The sequence below is a fragment of the Microcaecilia unicolor genome, chromosome 2 (assembly GCF_901765095.1).
Source record: "Microcaecilia unicolor chromosome 2, aMicUni1.1, whole genome shotgun sequence".
NCBI classification, from domain to species: Eukaryota; Metazoa; Chordata; class Amphibia; order Gymnophiona; family Siphonopidae; genus Microcaecilia; species Microcaecilia unicolor.
The window spans coordinates 590,742,483-590,755,730 of record NC_044032.1 but is presented as its reverse complement, the minus strand read 5'-3'; positions in this window follow the sequence as shown (position 1 = coordinate 590,755,730).

Sequence of the window (13,248 nt, the reverse complement as noted above, 5' to 3'; positions counted from 1 at the left end):
TTTTTGTGCTTATTAAATTTTTAAAAAATCCAACCTTTGTGTTGCTCTGAACCTTGTTGACTGCTTAGACCATCTTAAAAACTGTAAAATCTCTGATTGAAATTTGGTTGTATACTACTAGCCTCAGTAGAAATTAATTATTATCAGTTGCACTTCTACTTAATTTTATTTCTTTCAAAGTATTCAGTGCTAGCCCTCTCCTACCTTTTCCTCTATCCATAGTTGCAGAGGTCACCTGCAGCCTTATTTTCGAAAGTGATGGGTGCCCATATTTCGACCCAAATCGGGAGATGGGCGCCCATCTCGCAAAGGCGCCCAAATCGGTGTAATCGAAAGCCGATTTTAGGTGCCTGCAACTGCACTCCGTCGCGGGAACGAACAAAGTTGACGGGGGTGTGTCAGAGGTGTGGTGAAGGCGGGACTGGGGCGTGTTTATTGGCCAAGTAGAGATGACGCCTTCGGCCGATAATCGAAAAAAATGGCCGTTTTTAGCGCGAATTTAGGTCACTTTTTTTGGACCCTTTTTTATCATGAACAAGTCCCAAAAAAGTACTCTAAATGACCAGATGGCCACCGGAGAGAATCGGGGATGACCACCCCTGACTCCCCCAGTGGTCACTAACCCCCTCCCACAAAAAAAAACGTTAACAACTTTTTTTTCCAGCCTGTATGCCAGCCTCAAATGTCATACCCAGTTCCATCACAGCAGTATGCAGGTCCCTGGAGAAGTTGTTAGTGGGTGCAGTGGACTTCAGGCAGGTGAACCCAGGCCCATCCCCCCCACCTGTTACACTTGTGGTGGTTAATGTTGAGCCCTCCAAAACCCCGCAAAACCCACTGTACCCACATCTAGGTGCCCCCCTTCAGCCATAAGTGCTATGGTAATGGTGTAGAGTTATGGGCAGTGGTTTTTGGGGGGGATTTGGGGGGCTCAGCACCCAAGGGAAGGGAGTTATGGACTTGGGAGGTATTTAACCTTTTTTTTTTACTTTTTACAAGTGCCCCCTAGGGTGCAGGGTTGGTGTCCTGGCATGTGAGGGGGACCAGTGCACTATGAATCCTGGCCCCTCCCATGACCCAATGCCTTGGATTTGTTCGTTTTTGAGCTGGGCGCCTTTGGTTTCCATTATCGCTGAAAAACAAAACCGCCCAGCTCAAATCCACACATATCCGATGCATTTGCTGGGCACAAACCATATTATCAAAAAAAAAAGATGGACGGCCAGTTTTCTTTTTTGAAAATACAGTCTGTCCCGCCCCTTCACGTACCCGTTCTCGGAGATAGACACCCATGGAGATGGGCGTTCGCATTCGATTATGCCCCTCCTGGTCTTGTAGGCAGGGTCTCTTTCACAGCAGATGTGTGGGAAGGTGTTTTAATACATAGAGGATTTGAGATTGGTTTCACAGCTAACAAAGTATACAAATCTTTGGTCAGGCCTGCACATCCTGCCCCTCAGCTTTCCCACCCCAAGGGTGACACTTCCTATATAGTCTGACTAATTCACCACCTATCTCCTTCAATTAAGTCTACTTATGTTGCAGGCTATCTTGAGAGGAAATGATTGCTAAAGTTACTTTTAAGCTGTCTGCTTTTTTCTTTATCAGGGGCTCTTCCTGATTTATATAGACAAGAGTTTTTCTTTCTTTCTTTAATTGTTATATATAACCAGGCTTACTGTTAGATTTGTGTCCATACCTCCAATAGAAGGGGATTAGTTTACCTTATCCCCCTTCTTTTACAAAACCGTTCATCAGCTTAACCTAGGGTTTTGTTTTGGCTTTTTAGTACCTCCATTTCAAAAGAAGAATTAGTAAATTTAATCCTTGAATTAAGCCTACAAAGCAAACACAGTACACTACACATATTAGATACATAAAACACATTTCTAAAGCTTGAAAGGAAAGGTAAATTACTGTATACCCCAATAACAGGCAAGAAACTAAGTAGAACTACATACACAGAGGAAATCATAACAGGTTCTTAGATTTGACATAAAAGTAACAACCTGCTTCTTGTAATTTACAGAACAGCTGAAGGGAAAAAATAGGTTTGGGACTGTGGTAGGTCTTTTTCTCTATTCTATCCACAGGTACTGTTCTGCTCCTATTTGCATGGGAACAGATTACATTGTCTGTGTGGAACAGATTACATTGTCTATATATAATATGTATAATAAACTACAAGTCCCTGTAATTTAGTAGTCCTTAGATGATTGGACGTTTCTGAGTATATGAGCTCTATTCCCAGTGCCTTATGGAATCCTGCTTGCTAGCTTGGCTGACCCTTTGCATGCTGGGAGGAAGAGGTGCCTCCCCCCCACCACCACCACCGAATGCCTGATTGGCTGGGTTTTCCTTTGTTTTTATAAAGTAGATGCCAGAAGGCAGCTTACTGAGACAGCTGTGCTTGAATGAGAGAGCCAGCCTATTGAGAGAATTGTAATCTCTCCATGTTGAGGCAGTGCTACTGCTGCTTGTCCTTTGAGGCCCTTAGCAATCCATGGTGTTTTTTTACCATATAGTATTTTCACATTACTTGTCTGTGCCAGTTCCTCCTTCTTGTGAGGGGGGATAAATACAGTATGGACTCACTTTGTAGAGTCAGAATTCCTGATCCAGCTCATCACGAGTGTAAGTGTCTGTTTTTCTTTTCATCAACTGCATTAAAGGAAGAATTTGGATTAAGTATTGGAGTCCTCTCTGTCTGGTAATAAAATACTGGGTTTAGCTTTCTGAATATACTCAGCAAGGAATGCTGGGTAGAGGTAAGCAGTGGCGTACCAAGGGGGGGCGGTGGGGGTGGTCTGCCCCGGGTGCACGCCGCTGGGGGGGTGCCGAGCGCCTGTCGGCTCTTTGTTTTCATGCTCCCTTTGCCCCGGAACAAGTTACTTCCTGTTCCAGGGCAGAGGGAACATGAAAACGAAGAGCCGGCACGCAGGGGGGGGGGGGGGTTCTTTCACCGGAGGATCGGGGGTTCTTTCGCCGGGGGGGGGGGGCGTTGTGCTGTTCCGGGGGGGGGCGTTGCATCCGGGGGCGGGGCGCATTGGCGATCCGCCGCGGGTGTCAGCCCCCCTAGGAACGCCACTGGAGGTAAGAATAGGTACAAAAGTTTTCTACAGTTAAGTATGGCTAAGAATCATCATGCCCCCAAAGCTGCTGCCCCCATTACAGAGTCTGCCTTTGTCCAGACTGAATGCATGATCCAAGGCGAGGAACTGGTTTCATATACAAAATGAATGCACATTGAATCCCTCATAAAGGAAGTACAAGAGCTAAGAGAGGAGGTGGCAAGACTAAGAAGCATCTGTGACAAAAAGAAAGCCATCCCTGAACTGCATCTCGAATCATCTGGGATCTCCAGTAAAGGGGAAGGAGATGCGGTACTGAAACAGGACAGCTGGATACAGATCACCAGACTCTGCAGAAGCAACCCTCAATTACACCTTCTGTTAAACTGAAGAACCAGTTTACAGCACTGGAGGTAGAAGAACTGCTGGATCAGTGGCGAATAAGAAGTGAAGGGTAGTGGTGGTTAGTCATTTTCTTCTGAGGGGAACAGAATAGCCATCTGACAACCAGACATGATGTCCAGGGAGGTGTGTTGTCTGCCTGATGCCAAGATTCAAGATGTAACAGAAAGCTTTTACCAAGAGTCATCAAGCCAACTGACCATTATCCTATGATACTCATCCATGTTGGTATAAATGATACTGCTAGATATCAAAAGTGACTTCATGGATCTGGGACAGAAGTTGAAATAGATAAGGCACAGGTGGTGTTCTCATTGATCCTTCCTGTTGAGGTTAAAGTCCAAATCAGGGGAACTTGCATCCTCAAGATGAAAGCCTGGCTGCATGGATGGTGTCAACATGAATGCTTTGGTCTCCTAGACTATGGGATGATTTTCCAACAGTTATTGAGCAGAGATAATGTCCATATATTAAAGAAAATATGACATGTCTTTAATTGCAAACTGCCTAATATACTAATGTGGGCTTTAAAACAAATTTGCAGGGAATGGGTAAAATATCCTCAGGAAAAGGGAAAAAGGGTAATATCTGGAGAACCTTGTATACCAATGTCTATAGCATGTGAACCAAGGTTTAGATATAGAGGCTGTGATGGTAGAAGAAGACTTGGATTTAGTGACAGTCACGGAAATATGGTTCACAGAAAACCGTGACTGGAATATAGTTATATCTGGCTATAATCTATTTACAAAGGACAAGGTGGGAAAAAAGGGCAGAGGAGTGACATTATATGCTAAGAATAATATTAAAGTGACAAATTGCAGGACATATGGGGTAAGGGAGAAACACTGTGGGTTAATCTGGAAAGAAGTAATGGAAAATGTATTTACATTGCTGTAATATACAGGACCCTTTCACAGTCAGAAGAAATGGACAGAGATTTAATTGAAGATATTTACAAGACAGTTATGAAAGGGAAGTGATGCTAATAGGTGATTTTAATATACCGGATTGTGATTGGGGCATCCCTGTTCTGAGGTCACCTAAAATTAAGGAGATCTTAGATTCACTACAGAAAGAATTGTTCTAATAGTTTGTAATGGAACTCATGGAGCTATTCTGGACATAATGCTTACAAAAGGGGAGAATGTTTACAGTGGGTAATCATTCAGCATCTAGTGATCACCAAATGGTGTGGTTCAATATTAAGACACACAAGGAGAGAGAGTTTATTCAAGATTGAAGGTTCTAGACTTCAAAAGAATTAACTTTTGTCAAGATGGGGGAATACCTCAAGTTGGATGGGAGCAGCTAGAATAAGTAAAAAAGCAATGGGCAAAACTGAAAGGAACTATTTTAAGGACAGCAAACCTTTACGTTAAGAAAGTAAATAAGAGGAAAAGAAGGCCATTTTGATTCTCAATTGTAGTAGCTGTAAGGAGCTGTATGTAAAGAGGTTAGCCTTCATAAATTACAAGAAATCACAGGAAGAGGAAGGCAGGCAACAATATATGTAAAAGCTAAAGAAAGCTAGAAAAGTAGTCAGGAAAGCAAAACTGTAATTGGAAGAAACAAATAGCCAATATAGTAAAATTGGGGAACAAAATATATTTTAGATATGTAAGTAATAGGAGGAAGTTCCAAAGTAGTATTGTGAGGCTCAAGGCTGAAGGGGAGGAATATGTAGAAGCTAATAAGGATAAAGCCAAAATGCTTAACAAATGTTTCTGTTCTGTATTCATGGATGAAGGACCAGGAGTTGGACCATAGAAAACAAATTTGTAGACCTACACTGATTTCAGAAGACTGTGTTCATGAGTTGCTAACTAAAATAAAAGTAGACAAATTGATGGGGCCTGTTGAAATACTCAAGGAACTCAGAGCAGTACTCAGAGGGTGCACAAGGAACTCAAAGAGGTTCTGGTGGTGTGGATGGGCAGATTGGAACTGCCCTTTGATCTTTGCCATCATACTTCTATGTTTCTAATATCACCACAAAGTTACTGACATAAATCCCGTGATTCTGTAAAAGTTGTCAAAAATTGCTCTTGCAAATTTGGGTGCACACTCAATTTGTAATTGTAATTTAATTGAATAACAAGTCAATTAATGCCAATAATTGTTTTAACTTTAATTAATGTCAATAATTGTTTGTTAAAAAACTAATTAATGCCAATAATTAGTTTTTTAACAAACAATTATTGACATTAATTAAAGTTAATTAAACTTTATGCATGTAAATTTAAGCATGGGATCCTCACCTAAAATTTATGTGATATTTGAAAAAAAGGGGCACAAAAATGGATGGCTTGTGGGCAGAACAGGAATGTTCCTAAAATGTATGTTTATTGTTATAGAATAATGGGGATACATACCTAATGTAGGCGCATACATTTGCACAATGTTTCAATTGGCTTACCGATTTCTGTGTCCCTTTTTTCAAATCTCACATAAAATTTAGGTGTAGATCCCATGCCTAAATTTACATGCATAAAGTTCAATTACTTTTAATTAGTGCCAATAATTGTTTTTGTTAAAAAGCCAATTATTTGCACTAATTGACTTGTAATTCAATTAAATTACAATTACAAATTGGACGAGCACCCAAATTTGTGAGCGAAAGTTTGACAACTTTTACAGAATCACAAGATTTATGCCAGCAACTTTGTGATGATATTAGAAACATAGAAATATGTGACTCCTGGGTATAAGTACTATTCTATAAACTCTGCCTAACTTTAAGCCTTTATATATAGAATCTAGCCCAAAGTGAACAATAATTGAGTCTGAAATGCAAGATATCGCCATCAGTGTATAGATCCATAGGTTGGGCACGATCCACCTGAAGAGTTTAAATTGTGCTGTTGAGTGAATGCCACTTTAAATGCAGATTATAGTGATATGGTCCTATTACCATGTGACAATAATTGAGGTTGACATCATTCATGATATGATCTTGCGAAGCTGTTGATTGTGACTGTGAATGCAGCCACCAAGAGTTGGGTGACTGCATGTCTATCCACCATGCCACATCTGGAATCTGCATGCAGCAGCGACTTGGGAAAATGGTTAGAGTTTTGGCAGAGCTAGGGGAAGCAGTGGTGGTATGTATTTGTAGGGGTAAAATCTCTCTGTTGTTGCAGCTAGTGCCTGATGCACACCAGAAAGAAGGGATTGGTCTTCTGAATCACCCTGTATCTGTTCAACACCTCTAGATCTCTGGTGACACTGAAGATTCTATAAGATATGAGAGGACGCCACACACTTTATTCCAGTTTCACTTCTAATGTGTTAACAATAAGTCTGCAACCATGTTTTCAGGATCTCCCTATACAGGGACCCAAAGAGGTGGTGGGTGTATCCCCTAAGTATTTGTGGTATTTAGACACCATTTTGACCAGGTCTTTGTGCATTATGAGATGATGCCTCTTGGATTTTGTGCCTAGAGTGACACACTTGAGGTAGCACATGGGGGTTGGGTTGCTGTTGAGGCCATCTGTCAGACATCATGCAGATCAAGGACTCATCTGGTGTCACAACACTGTGGTTTCTGGGGTATGGGAATGATGTGAGTATGACTAGTGACATATCTATTGTGGCCAGTCCTGCCAGGGCTGGCTGGGACAAGTAGATGCACTAGACAGCTATGTTTATCATCATGGGGTTGGTGCTGGGCAAAATGGTATAGACATTTTGGCCATTTTTCTCAATGGAGGAGGGTAAATAGTGGAGTGCCATAGGTATCTGTACTGGGACCAGAGCAATTTAACGTATTTATAAATGATCTGGAAAACAGAATGAGAAGTGAGTTGATTAAAACTATTCACAGTTGCCAAAACACATGCAGATTGTGAAAAATTGCAGGAAGACTTTAGGATATTGGAAGACTAGGCATCTAAATGGAAGATGAAATGTAATGTGGACAAATGCAAAGTGATGAACATTGGGGAGAATAATCTGAATCATAGTTACCTGATGCTAAGGTTCACCTTAGGAGTCAGCACTCCAGAAAAAGATCTAAGTGTCATTGGAGACAATATGCTGAAATTTTCTGCCCAGTGTGCAGCAGTGTGTAAAAAAGCAAATAGGATGCTAGGAATTATTAGGAAAGAGATGCAAAATAAGACCAAGAATATTATAATACCTCTGTATCATTCCATGGTACAAACTCACCTTGAATGTTGTGTTCAATTCTGGTCACCATCCAGCTCATTTTCAAAAGTGATCGCTGGCCATCTTCCGACACAAATCGGAAGATGGCCGGCAATCTGAAACCAGCCAAATCGGTATAATCGAAAGCCAATTTTGGCCGGCTTCAACTGCTTTCCATCGCGGAGCCGGCAAAATTTCAAGGGGGCATGTCGGTAAGGTAGTGAAGGCGGGCGGGGGCAGGATGGGGGCGTGCTCACGAGATGGCCGGCTTCGCCCGATAATGGAAAAAAAAGCCAGGCTTGACGAGCATTTTGCTGGCTTTACTTGGTCCTTTTTTTTTCACAACCAAACTTAAAAAAGGAGCCCCAACTGACCAAATGACTATCCGAGGGAATCGGGGATGACCTCTGCTTACCCCCCCAGTGGTCACCAATCTCCTACCACCCAAAAAGAATTAAAAAAAAATCCAAGTGCTTGTCAGGGATGTCCTAAATCAAAGCTATTTTTGCTTGGCTTTTTCAGTAGTACCAGTGGGAGTCAAACCAGTCACTTCTGAATTACGAGACTAGTACTCTAACCACTTGGCCACAGCTCCACTTACTTGGATGTCCCTCCCTTTTGATTATGTCCCTTCAGGTCTCTCTCAGCCAATCACAGACAGGGTTCTCTCTCAGCCAATCACAGCACATTTAGCTGTCTGTGAATGGCTGAGAGAGACCCCTGTCTGTGATTGGCTGAGATAGACCTGAAGGGGCATAATCAAAAGGGAGGAAAAGCCAGGTAAGTGGAGCTGTGGCCAAGTGGTTAGAGGACTGGTCTTCTAATCCAGAGGTAGCTGGTTCAAACCCCCCTGATACTACTGAAAAAACCCAAGCACTCAGACTTTTTTCCACTTTTTTTACGACGGCCATCTGTAAACCTGGCGATCTCAACATTTGACCTAAATGTTGAGATTTAGCCGGCCCCAACCGTATTATCGAAAGAAAAGATGGCCGGCCATCTTTTTCAATAATACAGTTGGCACCGCCCCTTTGCGAAGACGGCCCCGAAGATGGCCGGCCATATAGATGGCTGTCGCAGTTCAATTATGCCCCTCCATATCTCTAAAATGATATAACGGAATTAGAAACGTTTCAAAGAAGAGCAACCAAAATGATAAAGGGGATGGAACTCTTCCCATATGAGGAAAGGCTAAACAGGTTAGGGCTCTTCAGCCTGGAAAAGAGATGGATGAGGGGGGATATGATGATGGGGGGAGATAGATGAGAGGGTAAAAGTGAATCGATTTTTTGCCCATTCAAAAAGTACAAAGACCAGAGGACAGTCAATGAAATTAAATGGAAATACTTTTAAAACATATAGGAGGAAATATTTGTTCACTCAAAGAATAGTTAAGCTCTGGAAGTCGCTGTCGGAGGATATGGTAACAACAGTTAGCGTATCTGGTTTTAAAAAAAGTTTAGACAAGTTCCTGGAGGAAAAGTCAATAGTCTGTTATTGAAATGGACATGGGGGAAGCCACTGCTTGCCCTGGGATTGCTAGTATGAAATATTGCTACTAATTATGTTCCTGCCAGGTTCTTCTGACCTGGGTTGGTCACTGTCGAAAGCAGGATACTTGGCTAGATGGACCATTGGTCTGACCCTGTATGGCTATTATCATGTTTTTATGTTCTTATTATAAAGAATAAAATTACAGAGCAAATACATAAGCATGGATTAATGAGACAAAGCCAACATGGATTTAGTGAAGAGAAATCTTGCTGCACTAATCTTCGACATTTCTTTTGAAGGGGTGAATAAACATGTGGATAAAGGTGATTCAGTCAATATTGTGTATCTGGATTTTCAAAAGGCATTTGACAAAGTACCTCATGAAAGACTCCAGAGGAAATTAGAGAGTTATGGGATAGGAGGTAACATCCTATTGTGGATTAAAATCTGATTAAAAGATACAGTAGGGTTAAATGGCCAGTATTCTTAATGGAGAACACTAGATAGTGGAGCTCCCCAGGGTTCTGTGATGAGACCGCTGGTTTTTAACATATTTATAAATGATCTAGAGATAGGAATAACTAGTGAGGTAATTAATCCCCTATTTACTAAGCGCACTAGCGGCTGCCATGTGCTAATGCCAACACAGCCCATTCACTTTGAATGGGCTGTGTTGGCATTACCCCACAGCAGCCGCTAGTGTGGCTTAGTAAAGAGAGAAGTAAATTTGCTCATGACACGAAGTTATTCAAACTTGTTAAATTGCAGGAGGACCTTATGAGACTGGGATACTGGGGATCCAAATGGCAGATGATGTTTAATGTGTGCAAGTACAAAGTGATGCATCAGAGAAACAGGAACCCTGTCCGGACAATGAAGAGTGCCTGATTCTAAAGCTAAGTAGCGCAATACTTTATGCCTTACTGCCACACTTTGGTGATTGATTATTTCAACGTGGGAAAGAATAAGAATGCATCAGAAAATAATTAAAAAAAAAATAACAATAATAATATAGTATAAAAAAGCTATAAAATTGCAAGCTTACTACAGAATGAAGTTTTTTTAGCCCAATGATCGAATCGTGGTGTGTGTTATAAAAGTTTTCATAACCGCACACTAAACCCTGGGTATTTTACCCACGGTTTCTGAGGGCTTTTTCTTCATTTTCTAATGAGCACGTCAATTGTTACTGGAACTTTAATTTTGTAAAAAGTAGATATTCCCACATTCATGGCCTATCTAAAATGGTGCTGCATATGTCTAGTTATAATAGATGTGGGTTTTTTTGGACATTCATAGCTTTATTTGCACTCTAGGAAATATGTTTGATTTGGTCTTATCTCAAGAATTAGGAGTGTTAATGTTTTGCAATGTAGTAGCAGATATTTATTGTTTGTTGTTTATTATTCATTACAGACTTCATATACAGTACTGCTATTTGCTATACAAAGCAGTCACATTTCTAAAAAGAAAAAAAGAAAGAAACAGAGGCAAAGGGTGTCTTTTACTAATGTTAATACAGATATAATAGCCCAACATCAATGCCAACTATTTTACCACAATAATCAAACAGCTTCAGAGACAAATAATTTCACATGAACACAAAGGTCAATGGCTCGCCTGCCTCCTCACTGGCCTTTTCAACTTTTTAAACTTTAAATTTCAATTTTTTTAATTGTTTAATTAAAAAGAAATCATTATATTCAAGTCTTAAACATCAGTATAAATCACTTAGCATATAAAAAGGACCCGCTGCCAACATGGGCCATATTTCACCAATAGCTTTATCAGGGTGCAGTCCAAAAAAATCACAAAAAAATCTAATTAATGCAGCAAAACTCACCTCCTAATATCAATGCGCCTGCCTTCAACTCTAATTTGGACATAACTTAACTCTTCCTCCCTATGATTCCCTAATGTGTCTGTTACACATATCTTTATTCTACCACAACATCACTTTGTATTTGTTCATACCGGAATTGGCGAATGCCTTTACGGTACTATGTAAGCCACATTGAGCCTGCAAATAGGTGGGAAAATGTGGGATACAAATGTAACAAATAAAATAAATAAATAAATATAAACATGGTTGCCATTTAATAGTGAATAACACTAGAAACAGAAACATAGAAACATGATGGCAGATAAGGGCCAAATGGTCCATCCAGTCCGCCCTTCTTCAGTAACTACTAACTCTTCCTTTTCCTAAGAGAACCCATGTGCCTGTCCCACACTTTCTTAAATTCTGACACAGTCCTTGTCTCCAAGACCTCCACCAGGACGTCATTCCACGTACCTACCACCCTTTCCATGAATGAGTATTTTCTTAGATTCCTCCTAAGCCTATTTCCTCTTAACTTCCATCCATTCTGCAGCTCCCCATTACCTCTCCACTCTCATCTCTCCCTACATTCCTCCCCGTGAACTCCACTCACTGGACAAATCTCTCTTGTCGTCCCCCTTCGCCTCCACCGCTAACTCCAGGCTTCGTCCCTTTTCCCTTGCGGCACCTTATGCCTGGAATAGTCTTCCTGAGCCTGTACGTCTAGCTCCATCTCTACCTGTTTTCAAATCTATGCTGAAAATTCACCTTTTCACCACTGCTTTTGGCTCCTAGCTACTACTCAATTACCTCCCCTTATGCCTTCTCACCCAGTACTTCCCTCGCCCTTAATTGTCTTGTCTGTCTGTTTTATTTTTAGATTGTAAGCTCTATTGAGCAGGGACTGTCTCTCTATGTCAGGTGTTCAGCGCTGCGTGCGTCTGGTAGCGCTATACAAATGTTAATAATAATAACTTCATCCTATGCCCTCTCATTCCAGAGTTTTCCTTCATTTGAAAAAGGAAGACCATAAGAAGAGTATGAGGTGCCCATTTACTAAAACATATTAAAATCTGGGCTTAACATGTTTTAACACGGGTGTTATCTGCACACTAAATGCAGATTTAACACATTAGTATTTTATTTTAATTTTTATAGATCCTGCACTAATTTTTCCATTAGCACACAAGACTTGTTAAAAAGTTAATGTGAGAACATTTACTGCCTCCTGTTTAGGAGGCACTAAGCATTCCCACTAGTCTGTGTTATCCAGTTAAGGTGGAAAATGGTTATTCATATTGGACGTTTCCAACACAAGAACATCCCAATGTATTTCCTGTTTGAAAATGATTGTGAGATGGGGTTTATAGGCAGGACGTCCCAATTCTGACTTGGATGTTCTTTCAAAAATGCCCCCCCCCCCCCCCCCCCAGCTACCAGGGCCGCCGAGAGACTGGGCCGGGCCTGGGGCAAGGCCAACCGGGGCCCCACCCCTGCCCCCGCCGCTCCCCCCTCCACCCGCCCCCTCCGTCTGCTACCGGACCGGGACCCCTGCATTGAAATCACCTCCATGTGAAAGCGCTGCAGGTAGCAGAGCAGCAGATCGCCTCCCTTTGGGCCTCTTTCCCTCCTTGTGTCCCGCCCACACGGAAGGTATGTTAGACGAGGGCGGGACACATGGAGGGAAGGAGGCCCGAAGGGAGGCGATCTGCTGCCCTGCTGCCTGCAGCGCTTTCACACGGAGGTGATAGGCACTGTGATTTCAATGCAGAGGGCCTGGCCCAGTGGCAGACGGTCGACGACGGAGGGCAGGTGGGACTGCGGCGCCGGGCCGCCCCTGGAGGTCCAGGCCCAAGGAATTTTGTCCCCCCTGCCCCCCTCTCAGCGGCCATGCCAGCTACTTGTATTTGTACTTATGACTCTGCAGCTATTTTTTATGTTCTTGTCTAAATGATGTGTATTCTCATCATACTGTTCATCTTATCTATCCAGTCGGATAAATATACCTTTGTATGACCCTTGCTATTATCTCTTTGGATCCATCCAAATGCAAATCCTTAATATTTAGATTGTCTCCCCACAGTCAGATGCACTGAATTTAAAAACACCTTGACCTCTATACCCTATATATAACAAAGAACATCTGACTAAAATTGAATTTCAGGGTGTACTAAAGAATCTTGAGAAGCTGATGACCTTGGTATAAACATAGTTTTGCTCATACTGTTTACTGGTATCAGTTTTTCTGAACATTCATCTAGCCTTGTAATGCACTTCTCATCGGGTAAAATCCTTCACATTGTGTAC